Raw genomic sequence first — 15,375 nt, forward strand, 5'->3', positions numbered from 1 at the left:
TTTATTTTGTTGACACAGGCCAAGTATTAAGATTCTGAAGCTGCACTGGCAGATAGGAGGTCTGCAACTAATTTAGAAAACCTGTTCACAGACAGCTGTTGCTTTAAGACACCCCACCATCAGGCTCCAAGCAGCCTATCAGTGATGGGTCAAACACCTGAGGGCCCAGAAGCCCTGAGTGTAGACTTGAGGGGTGGGTATCAGATTTCTCCACACAGGTTCCTGACGCCAAAAGGGGGACCCGAGGAGCAGGAGGCTGACACAGCGGAGTTCGTCTGGCTGAAGGTCATCAGGTCTAGGTGGCTCAACCCCAGGTTCTCCGGCCTCTACTGAGTGACCCAGAGGACATCTCATGCCGTCCGCCGAGGAGCAAAGGGGGACATCTGGTACTACTGGAGCCAGTGTGCGGCGAGGAAATCACCGGCTAGGACCATGGAGGACATCAGGACGGACCTGGCTATCATCAACGAGGACATCCCTACAGCAGACGACTCGGAAGCTGTCATCAGCGGACTGGAGGAGAAGGACCTCGCGGACATCCCTACAGCAGACTACTCGGAAGCTGGCGTCAGCGGGCTCGGGGACTTCTCGAGGCAGCCGAGGAGTCTACTTCTCTCTGATCAGATTCATCAGTTCCACCTTTGAAGGAAAGTCTCCCCCTCCCTTAGCAATCAGGGTCGCACTCTGATAGTTCCTTCACTGACATTGAAAGTTGTGTTCTGTTCCCAAAGGTTTAATGAAGGGGGACAGACACAGTGGCAAGGAATGACAGTAGTTGTGTTTCAAATGTCTTATGTGAGTTGGTCTCGTGGGGTGAGACCAAAAGGGGGATTTGAAGTATTATTTGAATTATTTGAAGTATTAAAGTAACTAGTTATGGCAGGAAAGTTCAATCTGGTATATTCATTTTAATGTCACCTTAATGTGTGTTAAACTTGTGATTTCTGCATTGAGTGACTTCTGCCTAGCAGATACCAAGAAGAGGCCCCTAGGGTCTCTGTTAATTATCAATAGTCCTTGCAATTAACAGGGGAATTCCCGGATACATTTTCAGATATAAGGCAGTTAAAGTCTTTTAGAATTAATTATTTATCTCCTACGGACCCCAAAAGAGGCCTTGAGACTTGGGTGACCCAGCAGTAAATGAGATAAAGGTCCTTTTGAGCTTATCAATAAAATGTATTCATTCCTAGTAAGCTGACTTTGGGGTGAAGGGAAGTTCAGGGAAGCCATTAAGCGATAAGAACAATTAACTTCTGTTAAAGATACATGATACGATGTTTGTGTGTGTTGAAGATGTTTAGGGGGAATGACTATGTGTCCTGTCAAAGAGTCCTCTGTCATGACTCCAAATCATTGATTGGGGGATCTGCCTGAGGGCAGAGGGACAGAAACACACACACACACACACATACACTGTGAAGCAAACGATGGAATCAACAAACTGACTTACTACCTGGGATCCCGCCCAGAAGGGAAACCGACCAATGGAACACTGCCAACTCACTGTCTAGCTCGCTCAGAAGGGAACTCTGTGTATAAATGTTGTGATCATTTTGAAGATCGGCGCTCTTGTTTCTGACTTGCCGTTCCTGAGACGTGTCTCACACGGTGGTAGAACCTGAGCCCGGAGTACTCTGCAGAGTGCTTCGTGATTAGGTGATTGGGTGAAGTATTTGTATGATTTTGCCATTAAAGCAGATTATTGTTTAACCCTTATCCTGGCTGCTTTGAATTTTTCCTTCTTTTGAGAACCTGCTCATATAGGAACGGCGCGGAGCAGAGATTCTGCCCCAACATGGTGGGGCTCAAGTCAGTATTTGCAATGTAATTACATACACGCTATATCTTCCCCCTTGACAGTGAAACGCCACACGTGAGGTTTATATTATTTCCCTGTCTCAATCCAAATTGAAATAAAGAGGCACATTTGTGTGTGACAGGCTGTGTGAATTACTTTACATTGTGGATAAGGGTGGATAGCCCCCATTGTTCTGTGTGTAAAAATGAAAGACAGCCCACACACCTATCATCAAACCGTGGGGTCTTATTTAATTACGTGTTGATTTCTATCAACACTGTTACAACCCGGCTCCTGGGCAGCAACAAAAAGCAGGGAGACGAGACGAGGGGTAAGAATATAACAATTGTTTTTTTCTTAATAAACAATATAGTGCAAGGAACCAGCCACAGGTCCCCAAGGCTGGCACGGAGAGAGTGCCCAGAGGAGGGAGAGAGACGTATTCGGCTGGGCTCCTCCTATATACTTTTCCCCAGGTGTAGCTCATCAGGAAGGTATCCTCCCCGACAGGTGCGGCTCATCACCACCGGAACCTGTGAACACCCACAAAGCACACACAAACAGACGGCACCCCACGTAGTGTGGAGGGGTCGTCACAACACGTAATGTTGTATCGATGTATATAGAGATGTACTCCAGCAAAATAATTCTCCGTCGGGACTTCCTGCAACAACACCACGCCGTTATCGTGATTCTGATTGGCCAGAAGCCATTATCAAATATGTTCTATTGAGAAGACGATCACTACATGACAAAAGTTTTCAAAACCGTTTCTAGTCAAAGGTATTTCCAGACAAGTGGCTACTGAAATCAATCTTACTAACTGCTGTCTGTGCAATTTACTCCGCGCGAGTTGGCGGACTTTATTTTGCTTACTTTAGCATTAGGGATGTCCCGATCACCTTTTTTGCTCCCGATCCGATTCCGATCATTTAATTTTGACAATTTGCTGATACCGATTTTTCCCGATCCGATCTTTATGCAATGCATTAAGAGAAAAAAAAGAAAAAAAGCATTCAAGTTGTCCCTTAAGGTTATTTTTTTATTTAAATTGGATATTCTATCCAACATGGATATAGCTTCTTTTTTTCACAGCAGCATTGGATCAGTTCAGTTGTGCAGAATTGGATCAAAACAAAATAAAGCTTATCAGTAATCGTTACTGCTACAATTGGACACTGCGCCCTGCCCACTCTGTTGCCAGATTTGAGAGAAATAAGCAACCAGGTCTATGAAAACAAGCCCCAAAGAAGCAACACATACATGATGTTCTGTAATTTGAAACCAAAACTAAGGCCTCAGGATGACTTTAAGACTTGAACATGGTCATTTTTGTTTTGTAACATTGAATACAACATTTAAAAAAAAGTATTTATAAAAAAAAAAATTAAAAGAAAATCCCGATCCCCGATTTTTTTTCTCCTGATTCCGATCCTTTGAAAATCACGTGATCGGCTCCGATCCCCGATCACGTGATCGGATCGGGACATCTCTATTTAGCATCATTTTTCATGGAGGGGCTAAGGTGGGGCTAAGCCATTTCTTGGTATGGCTGGAGCCTACCCCAGCCATACCCTGGCGCCGCCAATGGGCATAAGCCGTTTTCTACAGGCACATTTTACCGGCGTATTTTTCATTATGATTCTAGTTGTGATAGTCGGACAACCTTTGCAGCCCATGTATTGATTCCATCCGATAGCTGCTATAATAAAAAACAAAACGTCTGCCTGCTCTCCACAATGATCAATAACAGTGAACGTATGGTCAAAGTAAGGTACAAATAAACAGAATCACACAAAGCCTGGTTAGTGTTGCCTGACTTTATAAAGTGTGTTTCTTTTTATAAATGTGTGGTTGCCTTCTAGTCACTTTACTCAGCACTACTGCTTGTAGGCAGGCATGACGAGACTCTTCAGTCGACCCATGTTCAGGGGAGGTGGGCCTCGACGACGTAAGCGACGTAAGCGACGCCGCCTCTTAGCTCCGAAGCTCTTGCCTCTAGACCGACAATTTTTTGAACCGGATTCTGGAGCTAAGAGGCGGCGCCGCTGCGGTGTGAACAGGAAAAAACGGTACTTTCAGGCTCCAGCTCCGAGCCGGAGCTAATAACGCGTTGGTGTGAAAGGGGCATCAGTGGTGCTGATATGGTGGCCTCACCTCGGATGTACTGAGCTAGGTATTTTACCATGCCCAGCAATCGCTGTAGTCCTGTTTTGTTAGTTGGTGTTGGCATGCCTGTGATAGCCTTGATCTTAGCGTTGTCTGCTTTAACACCCTCTGAAGTGACAGTATGGCCCATGTAGTTGACACTGCTCACATTGTACTGCATCTTGTCTTTGTTGAACTTCACATTAGCATCCTTTGCTCTGGCTATAACTTTCTGTTATATCTCATCGTGTTCTTTCTCTGACGATGCAGCAATTATCATGTCATATGCAATGATGGGGATCCCTTGGATATCCCCAAGTGTCTCACAGTTGCGTTGCTGGAAAACCTCACTTGCTGACTTGATCCCAAATGGAAGACGTTTAAAGCGGTATCTCCCCCATGGTGTGTTAAATGTGCACAGTAGGGATGACTTTTTATCTAGCTTTATTTGCCAATATCCATCTTTTTCATCCAGCACTGTGAAAAGTGTCTTACCAGCTAGTTTGCACAGAACTTCATCGGTCGTTGGAATGGAGTAATGCTGCCTGAGTATAGCTTTGTTTAAGTCACTGGGATCCAAGCAAACCCATAACTTTTTTCTATCTTTCTTTTCTGTGATCACCAGGCTATTAACCCAAGGTGTAGGCTCAGTTACCTGTACAATAACATCAGCTTGTAACAAGTCATCGAGAGTGTCTCTCAGTCTGTCCATTACTGCCAGTGGTATTTTCCTACAGCCATGTATGACAGGTGTGGCCTTGGGGTCATTGTGGATGTGATATTCTCCAGCAAACTCACCTAAACCCTCAAAGACAGTTGGGTGCTGAGCTATGAGCTCCTCTTTTGTTGTGGGATGTTTAGCTTCTATTGAGTCAATGTCCACTCTTTTCACCAGGCGCAGTTCTTCACATGCCTCGTTTCTTAATATTGGAATGGATTGTCTGGAAACATAAAATGTCAGACTTGCCTGTGTTTTGGGAGTGGAGCATTTGAGTGTGACCACCCCTTCCGGCTTCAATCTCATCCCTCCATATGCCACCAGCACTGTCTTTGTAGGCTGCAGTTTGAGGTGTGTTCTTCTTTCACGTCTGGCTTTTCGGGTCATCGCTGTGAATACTTTCAGTGGCAGGACGTTGGCCTCTGCTCCTGTGTCCAACTTAAACTTCACACACATGCAGTCAACATTTACATTATAATGCCACGACTTGACAGCTTTAGACTTTAGCTGATCAATGCTCACTGTCCCAATATGTAGGGTGTCTATTTCCGGAGAAACATCATGTACTGTCTTGTGATGTTAGGCTTTAGCTGACTTACACATTTTTGCATAGTGATTCTGTTTTCCGCAATTATGGCAGGATACTCCGTATGCTGGACACTGTCTTGGCTGGTGTGATTTACCACATTGTTTGCATGTTTTATGCCTTTGTCCCATGTCTTGTGTACGTTGTATAGGCGTTGTGCGTGTCTTTTGTCCTTGTCGACTATTCTTGTGCACTGCAAGTAAAGACATCTCCTGGGCTGCTGCATTCATAGCTAGCATTTGAACTTTGGCCATCTCAGCAGCTCTGCAGGTGTCTATGGCCCTTTCTAATGTGATATTAGGTTCTCTTAAAAGTCTCTCTTTCAGTCTCTGGTCATTCATACTAAACACAATCTTGCCTCTGATCATGTCATTTTCTGTGGTATAAAATTCACAATCCTTGCTCTTTTGCTTGAGCTCTGTCACATATTTCTTAATCGTGGTTACCTGACATAGGATGTGCCCAAAACTGATGTCTCTCAAACACTGTGTTCTTCTTAGGCAGACAATAGGCTCTGAATGCTGCTAGAATATCATTAACAGTCTGTTCATCTTCTTCTTCACCTTAATCTTCACCATGTGCGATGTCTAGCGTGTTGTAAACTTCAAGAGCCTCCTCTCCTAGTGCATGCAGCAGTATGGCCACTTTAATCTTCCTGTCCTTACCGTCTGCACCACTCGCGGTTGTGTAGATTTGGAAGCGTTGTTCCCATCGTCGCCAGTTTTCTCCCAAGTTGCCAGTGAGTACCAGTGGAGATGGTAATTCGAATCGATCCATCTCTCTTTTTTCTTTCTTCCAAAAAAAACACAGAGATCTTCTGTTACTGTCCTTTCTTCTTAGAGGAAGTACAGAAACACGTAACTCTGGATTTGTTTTAATGTTTGAGGTGCAATAAACGACACAGCAGATTTTTGGCATGTTAAAACTATTATTTTCTGCCTCGCTCATGAGAGTAACAGCTGGCGAAATTACAGCCTCGCCTACTGATTTCAAATGTGTGCTCTAAAATGATATTTATAAATGACTATTATCATTATTATAAGCAAGACAATAAATGGCAAAGATATGTAGAAAATAAACGTCTTTAAGATACGTTCATAAGAAACGTAACGAGGGAGAAAATACATTTCTAGCTAAACGTAATTTATAATACAGTTTAGTTCTGTGGGAACGTAATTGTTAGGAGACAGGGTTGCCATAATACATTCTGATGAAAAAGACAAATTATTATGAATGCAAATAAAATAAAAGAAGCCTCCCGTGAGTTACCACAAGCTATAAAGTAGATTTGAAAAACGTTTTATATAATAAAAGCTCACTGCTGGACGTTGTAGAAATGCGTGTGTGCACTACGACAAAGGAGCCTCATTCACTTTAAATTGGCGTTGTTTGCGTGATGCAGACACGTAAATGTAGCAAAGTTTGTGACTCCACCACGCAATGCGGTGTTAAGGAGTCGTGGTGGAGTCACGCATTCTGGTGAGATCAGGTTGTACAGACGCTTCATCTTTTTCTGGGCAGACGACAACTTCTCCCCAGCTGAATACAACCGATGCCGGAACCCGTTTACATAGTCAACAAGATTACTAGGGGTTTCTGAGGGCGTGACTTCATCACTCAGCAGCGCAAGCGGCCCACGCACTCTGTGGCCAAAAACAGTTCATTTGGGCTAAACCCTGTACTCTCCTGCACCACCTCTCTTGCAGCTAACATAAGCCATGGCAGCCCTTCCTCCCAATCCTGATGCATCTCCACACAATAACCCCGTAACAGAAACTTCAGAGTCTGATGGAACCTCTCTAACGCTCCTTGGCCCTGTGCGTGATATGCAGAAGACTGCTTATGCGGGACCTTCAACTGCTTCACCACTTGCGCAAAAAGGTGTGATGAGAAGTTTGAACCTTGATCGCTCTGAATAGCTTTTGGGATTCCAAAGATTTACTGACTTTAACGACTGACTTTGTGGTGATGGAACGCAGCGGGTACGCAGCTGGATACCTTGTGCTTTGACCCATCACGGTAAGCAAATAATTACTACCGGCTTTAGAATGAGGTAAAGGCCCAACGCAATCAATATTCAAATACTCAACGGCTGTACTATCGCTGGGATGGGAGACAATGGAGCGGGCCTCACTCTCTGATTGGGCTTATCTGTCATTTGGCATGTGTGACACGATTTAGTATACTGAGACACGTCTCTCTTTAACAGAGGCCCAAAAAAATACCGCAAGATATAGTTATATGTTTTACGGACGCCCAGGTGTCATTTAGCACTTTACCATGTGCTTGTCTCCATCACAGCCAAATAGAAATGATGGGTGCTTCCTGAATTAATGTTCACAGTTCCCAAGATAAAGGGGGTGGGTCAACTTACCCATTGGTTAATCTTACCCCACTCTCCCCTACCTCAAAACTGTTCTGGTGGTTAAATTAAGTTGTGTGCAAAACAGGCTCTGCAAGAAACAAGAGAAACGAAGCGCTGTTGTTTGCTCTGTTTAATTACCTGAGATCAGAGTCATTAGTGATCCTAATTCTTCACAACACAATAAACCAATGGCTTTGAGGGAAACATGGACAGTCTGCTTGTTCGTTATTAAACTGTTATTTCCTTGTGAAAAAGAAAAACAACACTGAGGGCAAAACAAGGACACACTGCAGGGAAAAATTAATCTGAGCAGTTATTCTGCAGTTTGACCTGTAGGAGCTACTGCCCATCGTGTGTGGCTGCTGTTGTGCTTGTGTCCATATTATTAATCATTAATGCCAAATGTAATCAGAAACTATGTCTCTGTCCTCAATTGATAACCCAATCAGCTTGTTAAATATTATCATGAATGACTGGAAACCTGCTGATAGTCAGCCACACTGAGGCGGACAATGATTGATCCCAAAGTATTTATTTGTTTGTTTTGGGGATGTTTTGCCCCAGGCTTATTTCATGTCAGGCAGAAAGTTGTGCAGCACAAAATCTGTCTCTTAACCATAAAACCCACACTCAGCACTGACAGGAGTGCACGACTCTGCCCCCCTCCCCCCTCACTGTGGACGAAGACACAGGAAGTCACTTTCTGGAGCTTCTTCACAGAAACAAACCATTTGGGACCTCAAAGATGAACAAATCTAGTGTTAAGCTTTATCTAATTGTCTTTCCCTGAATGATTCGGAAATACAAAGCCAGCATTAAAGTTAAAAACACTAAGCTTTCTCTTCTATTTCACACAAAATCAAACCCCCCTCCCTAAAGTCTCTGTCCTCCTCTGAAGCCAGGCTCTATAAATAACCCCGCTGGTTTTACACGCTGAGAAAACTGAGCTGAGAGTGCCCTCTACGTGCAGGCTGGAGCTCTGTGCCTCACACACACTCAGGAAAAACTCCATATATGCACACAGAGACTCAGGCTGCAGTGCTAAAACATTTTCCCTCTTATCTGCCTCTTTAGCATGAGATGCTGCATTTTCCATACAGGCTGAGTATTAACATCCTCTCAGGTGGAGTCAGAGAGGGAGGGGCGCTCTCTAAGTGCCATGTCATCTGGAGTTAAGTGGGGGACAGGAAGAGCTGATCTTCACTGTCTGACTTCATCTTTAGTAAAGCCTGAGAAACCCTGTGTTACGGTGTGTGTAGGAAGCAGGACCCAAATGCAGATTAAAGTGACAAAATAACTCCTTTATTTCAAGGCTAAACTCTAAACCAGGGTTCGGCAACCCCTGGCACGCGTGCCAGCATTGGCACGCGGCACCGTAACCAGTGGCACACTAGGAATAAGTGGAATAAGTGTGCAAAATATTTAAATTGTATTTTCGGATCCTGAACGAGACCGCCGCCAGAGCGCGTCTCCCCGTTACCTGCCATGCACGCAACGCAGCCCCGCTCTCTTTATCTCCAGGTGACTTTCTGCCGCTTTCCTCCGTGGTGCAGTGCTGATCGTTTCACCACGGAGGAAAGCACTTCACTAATTCCAGTACCCATAAGGAGCTGTACAAATGCCGCAGTTTTTGCGTGGCTGTGTATTTAGTTGAAAGCCCAGTGGCGATCTGCTCATCTCTCATCGAAATAATATGCTACAAAGGGGCGGACTGGCCATCTGTGAGTTGAACTTTACTGTCCGCTCCCAGACCGTAGTCGCGGAGGGAAGAAGCAACAAGCTTCAGGTTCAATAACCCACTTTAGCTTAAATGACTGGAGAGAGGCAAGCTCTTCTTAGGAGGCCGTTGCATTTATTTAGCTGTTCTTCTGTTTCACAAAATACATCACAGACCTCTGTTTTTCTGCTGCCTCGTTTCACTTCCAGAAACAAACACACGTTCCCTCACTGTCGCTCTACCATCCACACACACACACACACATGACAAGCCACACCCCTCTCTCTCTCTCTCTTAAAGGGACAGCGATCTCATCTCACTCTGCATGACCCTAATATCATAACATGTGTGTTCTGGAGAATCACAGAACGGACGATCGTCCTTATTATTATGCCGTTTAAACCAATTATTTAAATGTGTTTGTTAAATTCGACATCATGTAAGTTGCGCTGACAGGTCCACACACTGCTTCCCCGCAGCGAGGCTCCCCCCGCCCGACTGAGGCTGGAACCATGGCTGCTGGGGCCAGAACCATGGCTGCTGGGGCCAGAACTGGGGCTGGAACCATGGCTGCAGGGGCTTGTACTGGAGCTGGAACCATGGCTGCTGGGGCTCGGGCTGCTAGCCTGGCCTTGTGACTCCTCTTAGCAGCCGCCTGAATACTCCACGGACCTCCATAAGCCAGACGAGTTCCGGAATACGACTCCTGGACAGGAGCAGGAACTGGGGCAGAAGCAAGGGTTGACTTCAGAGGGAACCCACCGAGGCGTATGGTGCCAGGTTGGGAATTGGGAGACAGGGAGCTAGCATGCCTGGGGCTAGCAGGCCTGGAATCACATGGAAGTCCAAAATCCAGTCAGGTAAGAACTCGACAAAACATGGTTTCTCTGCTGCCAACCGGTGCGCCTCTACCAGAGCGGCCCTCTTCTGCCGAACACTGGACGCTCCCTTCCACCAATCGAAGCAGCAAGCCAGATAGAAGGTAAAATGCTGTAATTCTACCTCCCATGGATTATCTGCTGGGTCCATTTGTTGGTCGGTTCGTAATGTTACGGTGTGTGTAGGTAGCAGGACCCAAATGCAGATTAAAGTGACAAAATAACTCCTTTATTTCAAGGCTAAACTCTAAACAAAGACTGAACAGAACACACACCAAGGAACAAGCCATATCACAAGACGAACCGAAAAACCAGAACTTAAATATATACAAGACTAATCATACAAACAAGACACAGCTGAGTAGGGAGGAGAAAACACAGGGACACCAGGTGAACACAATCGGGTAAATTAGACACACCAGGGAAACTAACGACAGGTGCTTTGGTAAAGCTGACTGGGAAACATTTAGGCTTTACTGTAAGGAGTCAGCGCAATTGTTAACATTAGAAGGAAGTATAGAGGAGTGCTCAAATCAAGTCACAATGCACATTAAAGAAGCAGCAAATAAAACTATACCTAAAAGAACAACAGAGGGTAGGAAGAAAGTGGTTCCGTGGTGGAATGAGGAATGTAGCAGAGCTATTAAAGAACGAAACAAGGCATTTAGGTCTTTAAAGAAAAACTTGTCACAAGACAATATTTCAGATTATCAAAGGAAAAGGGCAGTAGCCCGTAAAACAGTAAAATATACAAAAAAGACGTCATGGAGAGAGTATTGTTCCACCATTGGAAGAGGAGTAAAGTTAGGGGATGTATGGTCGATGTTTAAACGGATGAATGGGAAAAGGAAGTCGGTTAAAATTCCCGCTTTGATTGATGGGGAGAAAGTGGCAGTGTCAAATGAAGAGAAGGCAGAATGTTTAGGTAGGGCATTTGCTGCGGTGCATAGTGGGGAACACCTTGATGACAAACATAGACAGCAAAAAGAGTGTGTATTAAGAGAAAATGAAAATGTGAGGGAAAAGAGACGGGATGATAATTCAGCTCTTGATGTAGACTTCTCAATAGCAGAACTTAAAATAGCTTTGCAAGGTACAGGATACTCAGCACCAGGACAAGACCAGCTATGCTATGCCATGTTCCGGCAGCTACCAGAGGAAACATTCAAATTAGTCCTGAGACTATTTAATCAAATCTGGAAAAACGGAGTCTTACCAATGAGTTGGAAAACGGCAGTTATATTGCCATTTAATAAGCCAGGGAAGGATCCTGCTAATCCCAATAATTACAGACCCATAGCATTAACATCACACTTATGTAAATGGATGGAGAAGATGATAGTGCATAGACTATCACACGTCTTAGAACAGAGAGGGTTAATAAGTCATTTTCAGAGTGGTTTTCGTAAAGGAAGATCCACAATAGATGCTTTGATTAGAGTAAGCAATGAGGTGGAAAAGACAGTGAAAATGAAAGAGGTTATGGCAATTGTATATTTTGATATTGAAAAGGCTTATGATTCTATGTGGAGGGATGGGTTGCTCATCAAATTGAGTAGAATGGGTGTTGGAGGGAGAATGTATAACTGGATCATGGCTTTTTTATCAGACAGAACATTCAGAGTTAAAGTAGGGGCAGAGGTTTCAAAAGAGTGCAGTATAGAAAATGGTATTCCTCAAGGGAGTTCAATCAGCCCGATATTATTTAATGTTATGATAAATGACATTTTTAGTAATTTGGATGGATGCATAAAATCTGCACTATATGCAGATGACGGGGCCATATGGATACGGGGAAGAAATGTTCCATATGTGTTTGAAAAAATAGGGAAAGCTATAAAGAAAGTGGAGAAGTGGTCATACAACTGGGGTTTCAAGCTGTCAGCAAGCAAATCTTGCTTTATGAAATTTACGAATAAACGCAAGATGGAGACTGAGAAGCTTACATTATATGGAAAGCCGATGAGTGAGGTCAATGAATTTAAATATCTGGGGCTATGGTTAGATAGTAAATATACATGGAAAACTCATATTAAACATTTGGAAACAAAATCCAAAAAAGTGTTGAACCTATTAAGAGCAGTGGCTGGATGTGACTGGGGGGCAGACAAACAGGCATTAATCGACATCTATCGGGCAATTATGAGGACAACACTGGATTATGGGTGTTTAATATATGCAGCAGCAGCAAAAACGTCATTACTAAAAATTGATAGGTTACAATATAAAGCGTTACGGTTGTGTATAGGTGCAATTAAGTCAACCCCTACTAATGCAATATTAGTTGAAGCAGGAGAGACTCCATTGGAGCTAAGAAGAGAGAAAATTGCTCTTGCTTATTGGGTCAGGTTAAAAGGAAGTGGGGAAGGAAATATCACAAACAAAATACTACAGGAGTGCTGGGAATATTCTAAATTTCAGGGGCGTGGGTTTGGATGGACAAATAAAGAAAAAATAAGGACATACGGCATGCATGAGTTAGAGTTTTCACCATCAAATCCATTCAGTAGTGTACCCCCATGGCTCTTTCCAATAGTAAATATAGATGTGAGTATAGTAGAAAAGAAAAGAGAGTGGCAAATAAATGAAGTAGGACTCAAAACAAGTTTGTACCTCAGGAATAATTATCACAATTACCTCAAAATATATACAGATGGTTCTAAAAACAAAGAAGAGTGTGTTGGAATTGGTATATATATCCCAGAATTTAAAATTTCAATATCAAAAAGAGCATCAGACCATCTTTCAGTGTATACAGCAGAAATGCTGGCAGTAGTAATAGGATTACAGTGGGTGGAAGAGGTCAGACCAGACAGGGTGGTGATATGCACAGATTCATTATCCAGTTTACAAAGCATACAGTCAACAACAACTGCCAGAGAAGACATACTCATAGAAATCAATCACAGCCTGTTAAGACTTCACAGAAGCGGCATAGATCTGCAGTTCTGCTGGGTGCCTGCGCATGAGGGGGTGAAAGGGAACGAGTGTGCTGATAGATTAGCAAAAAGTGCACTACAAAAGGAAATCACATTACCAGTTCAACTTGGAAAAGGAGAAGGAAAAGCAGTTATTAAGAAGAAAGGGATGGAGATCTGGCAGAAAAGGTGGGAGAAAGACCAGAAAGGCAAAGAATACCATCAAGTGCAAAAGACAATTACAATTAATATTTATAAAGAAAGAAACAGAAGGGAGGAAGTAATGATAGCTAGGCTCAGACTAAATCACACTGCATTAAATGGTACGCTGTATGTCATGGGGAAAAGTGACAGTGACAAGTGTGGGAACTGTGGAGTTAGGGAAAATGTGGAACATATTTTATTACATTGTGTCACCTATAGAGTTGAAAGAGGGAAATTAAGGGATACAGTTTTAGAGGCAAAGAGGGAGTGGAATGTAGCGGGTATTCTGGGAACAGAAGGAGAAGGAGTAAGAGCTATCAGAAAAGCACTGTTCACCTTTTTGAGGGAAACTGGGATAGGGAAAAGAATTTAACAGTAGACCATGGATGATTTGTTTTTTTTTGTTTTGTTTTATTTATTTTATTTTATTTTATGGTTTTATTTTTGATATGCTGGTTTATTAGAGGACTGACATGATGATACACACTCGTGTACAGTAGGTGGCGGTATGCAACCAAAAGCTGTTTGCGACCCGCCATTAAAAAAGAGAAGAAGAAGAAGAAGAAGAACTAACGACAGGGAACCACAGACAGATCAAAATAAGACAAAACACAACGCAGACAGAAAACCAAATACAGATCTAGCCAAGACACAACGCAGACAGAAAACCAAAGACAGATCTAGACAAAACAAAACACAACACAGACAGATCGTGACACCCTGGCCGTTTCTCATTTCTCTAACTCCCCTCCTCGACTCCTATCCTCAAGACTTAGTCCCGCCTACAGGAGATGCGAGCGGAGGAGCCGAGGAGGGGAGCCGAGGAGAGAGGAGGGGAAGCAGCAGGCGGTTAGAGAAATGAGAACTCCTCTCCTCTGAGCGGTCATTTTAAAGAGACGTCCATTAATGATGACAGGAGGCACAGCAGCACTCTGTCTGATGGACAGATGTGTTCATGACCACTTATATATTTACTTTGAATTCATTCACAGTGCGGTATAATGAGACAATAACAGGCTACAGATGCGGACACACACACACACACACACATATATATATATATATATGTATATAATATTTATATAAATATATACAATTTCAGAATCAAACAGAGCACTCTCATAATAACATAACACTATCAGAGACTGGATATATCCCCCCCCCCCCCCCCCCTCTCCCCTCTCTGGTCGCTACAATGAGGAAAATAAATTACGGGGCAAAAGTTTTATTTACAAGTATTAAAAGTAAGCAGAGGACACCAAACCAACTGAGACCTGTCTGTCCGCTGCATACGCACACACTGTACCACACACACCTACACATGCACCTACAGCTCCTAAAACAGGCTACAGCCGTTGTCTATTTTATTATGTGAAGCACTAAATGGTTTTAGAAAAATATTGACTCTTTGTTTGTAGATATCTACTAAACTAAAGCAAATAAAGAGAGTAGGCCTGTTATACTGAGTGATATATATTATACACACTGCTCTGCACTTAACCACATCTGCCATACAAGTCAAACCTTAACCTTCTCAATGCATACTTTTACATTTCACACAGGTCAAAAGGGTTAACCAGGTCAACCACCTAGTCATGAATGTTAGAGAATAATTGTATGTCTTACTTCTAGATATTTAACCTTTCTGCCTGTTGACGTTTATCACCAACCCTGAGTCTGTTATCTCCCGTAAGTAATGTGCTAATGCAGTCATATGGTGTTATTCTCAGTTTTATGACCGGTCAACTCTCGGTCACAGAGCCTAAGAGTCAGATAAGTGGTTCAGTGTCTCCAGGTCTTTACGCACCATCCCCCAATATGTGGATTAACTCTCTGTAAACTAGTTAAAATGTCTATTCGAGAGAGAGGCTGGGCAGAATTGATGTGGCAACCCACCCGGTCAGTCAGAACCTCTGGCTGCTCTGTGACTTGTGATGTGAATTTCTCCGGCCGATACTTGTAAATAAAAATCAGTGTTTGACATCAAAGCTCCAACTCTCTTCGTGTCTCTCTAAGTCCTGACTCTCCATTGCTGCAGAA

At 43.4% G+C, this 15,375-nt stretch overlaps 1 protein-coding gene across 1 annotated transcript in view; it reads right to left on the reverse strand.

Annotated features, from left to right (window-relative positions):
• The window catches only part of LOC307023219 (uncharacterized protein), a 241,693-nt gene that overhangs the window by 116,656 nt on the left and 109,662 nt on the right, over positions 1-15,375 (reverse strand). The gene's annotated exons all lie outside the window — the stretch shown is intronic.

This window comes from Notothenia rossii (assembly GCF_949606895.1).
Source record: "Notothenia rossii genome assembly, chromosome: 10".
Classification (NCBI taxonomy): domain Eukaryota; kingdom Metazoa; phylum Chordata; class Actinopteri; order Perciformes; family Nototheniidae; genus Notothenia; species Notothenia rossii.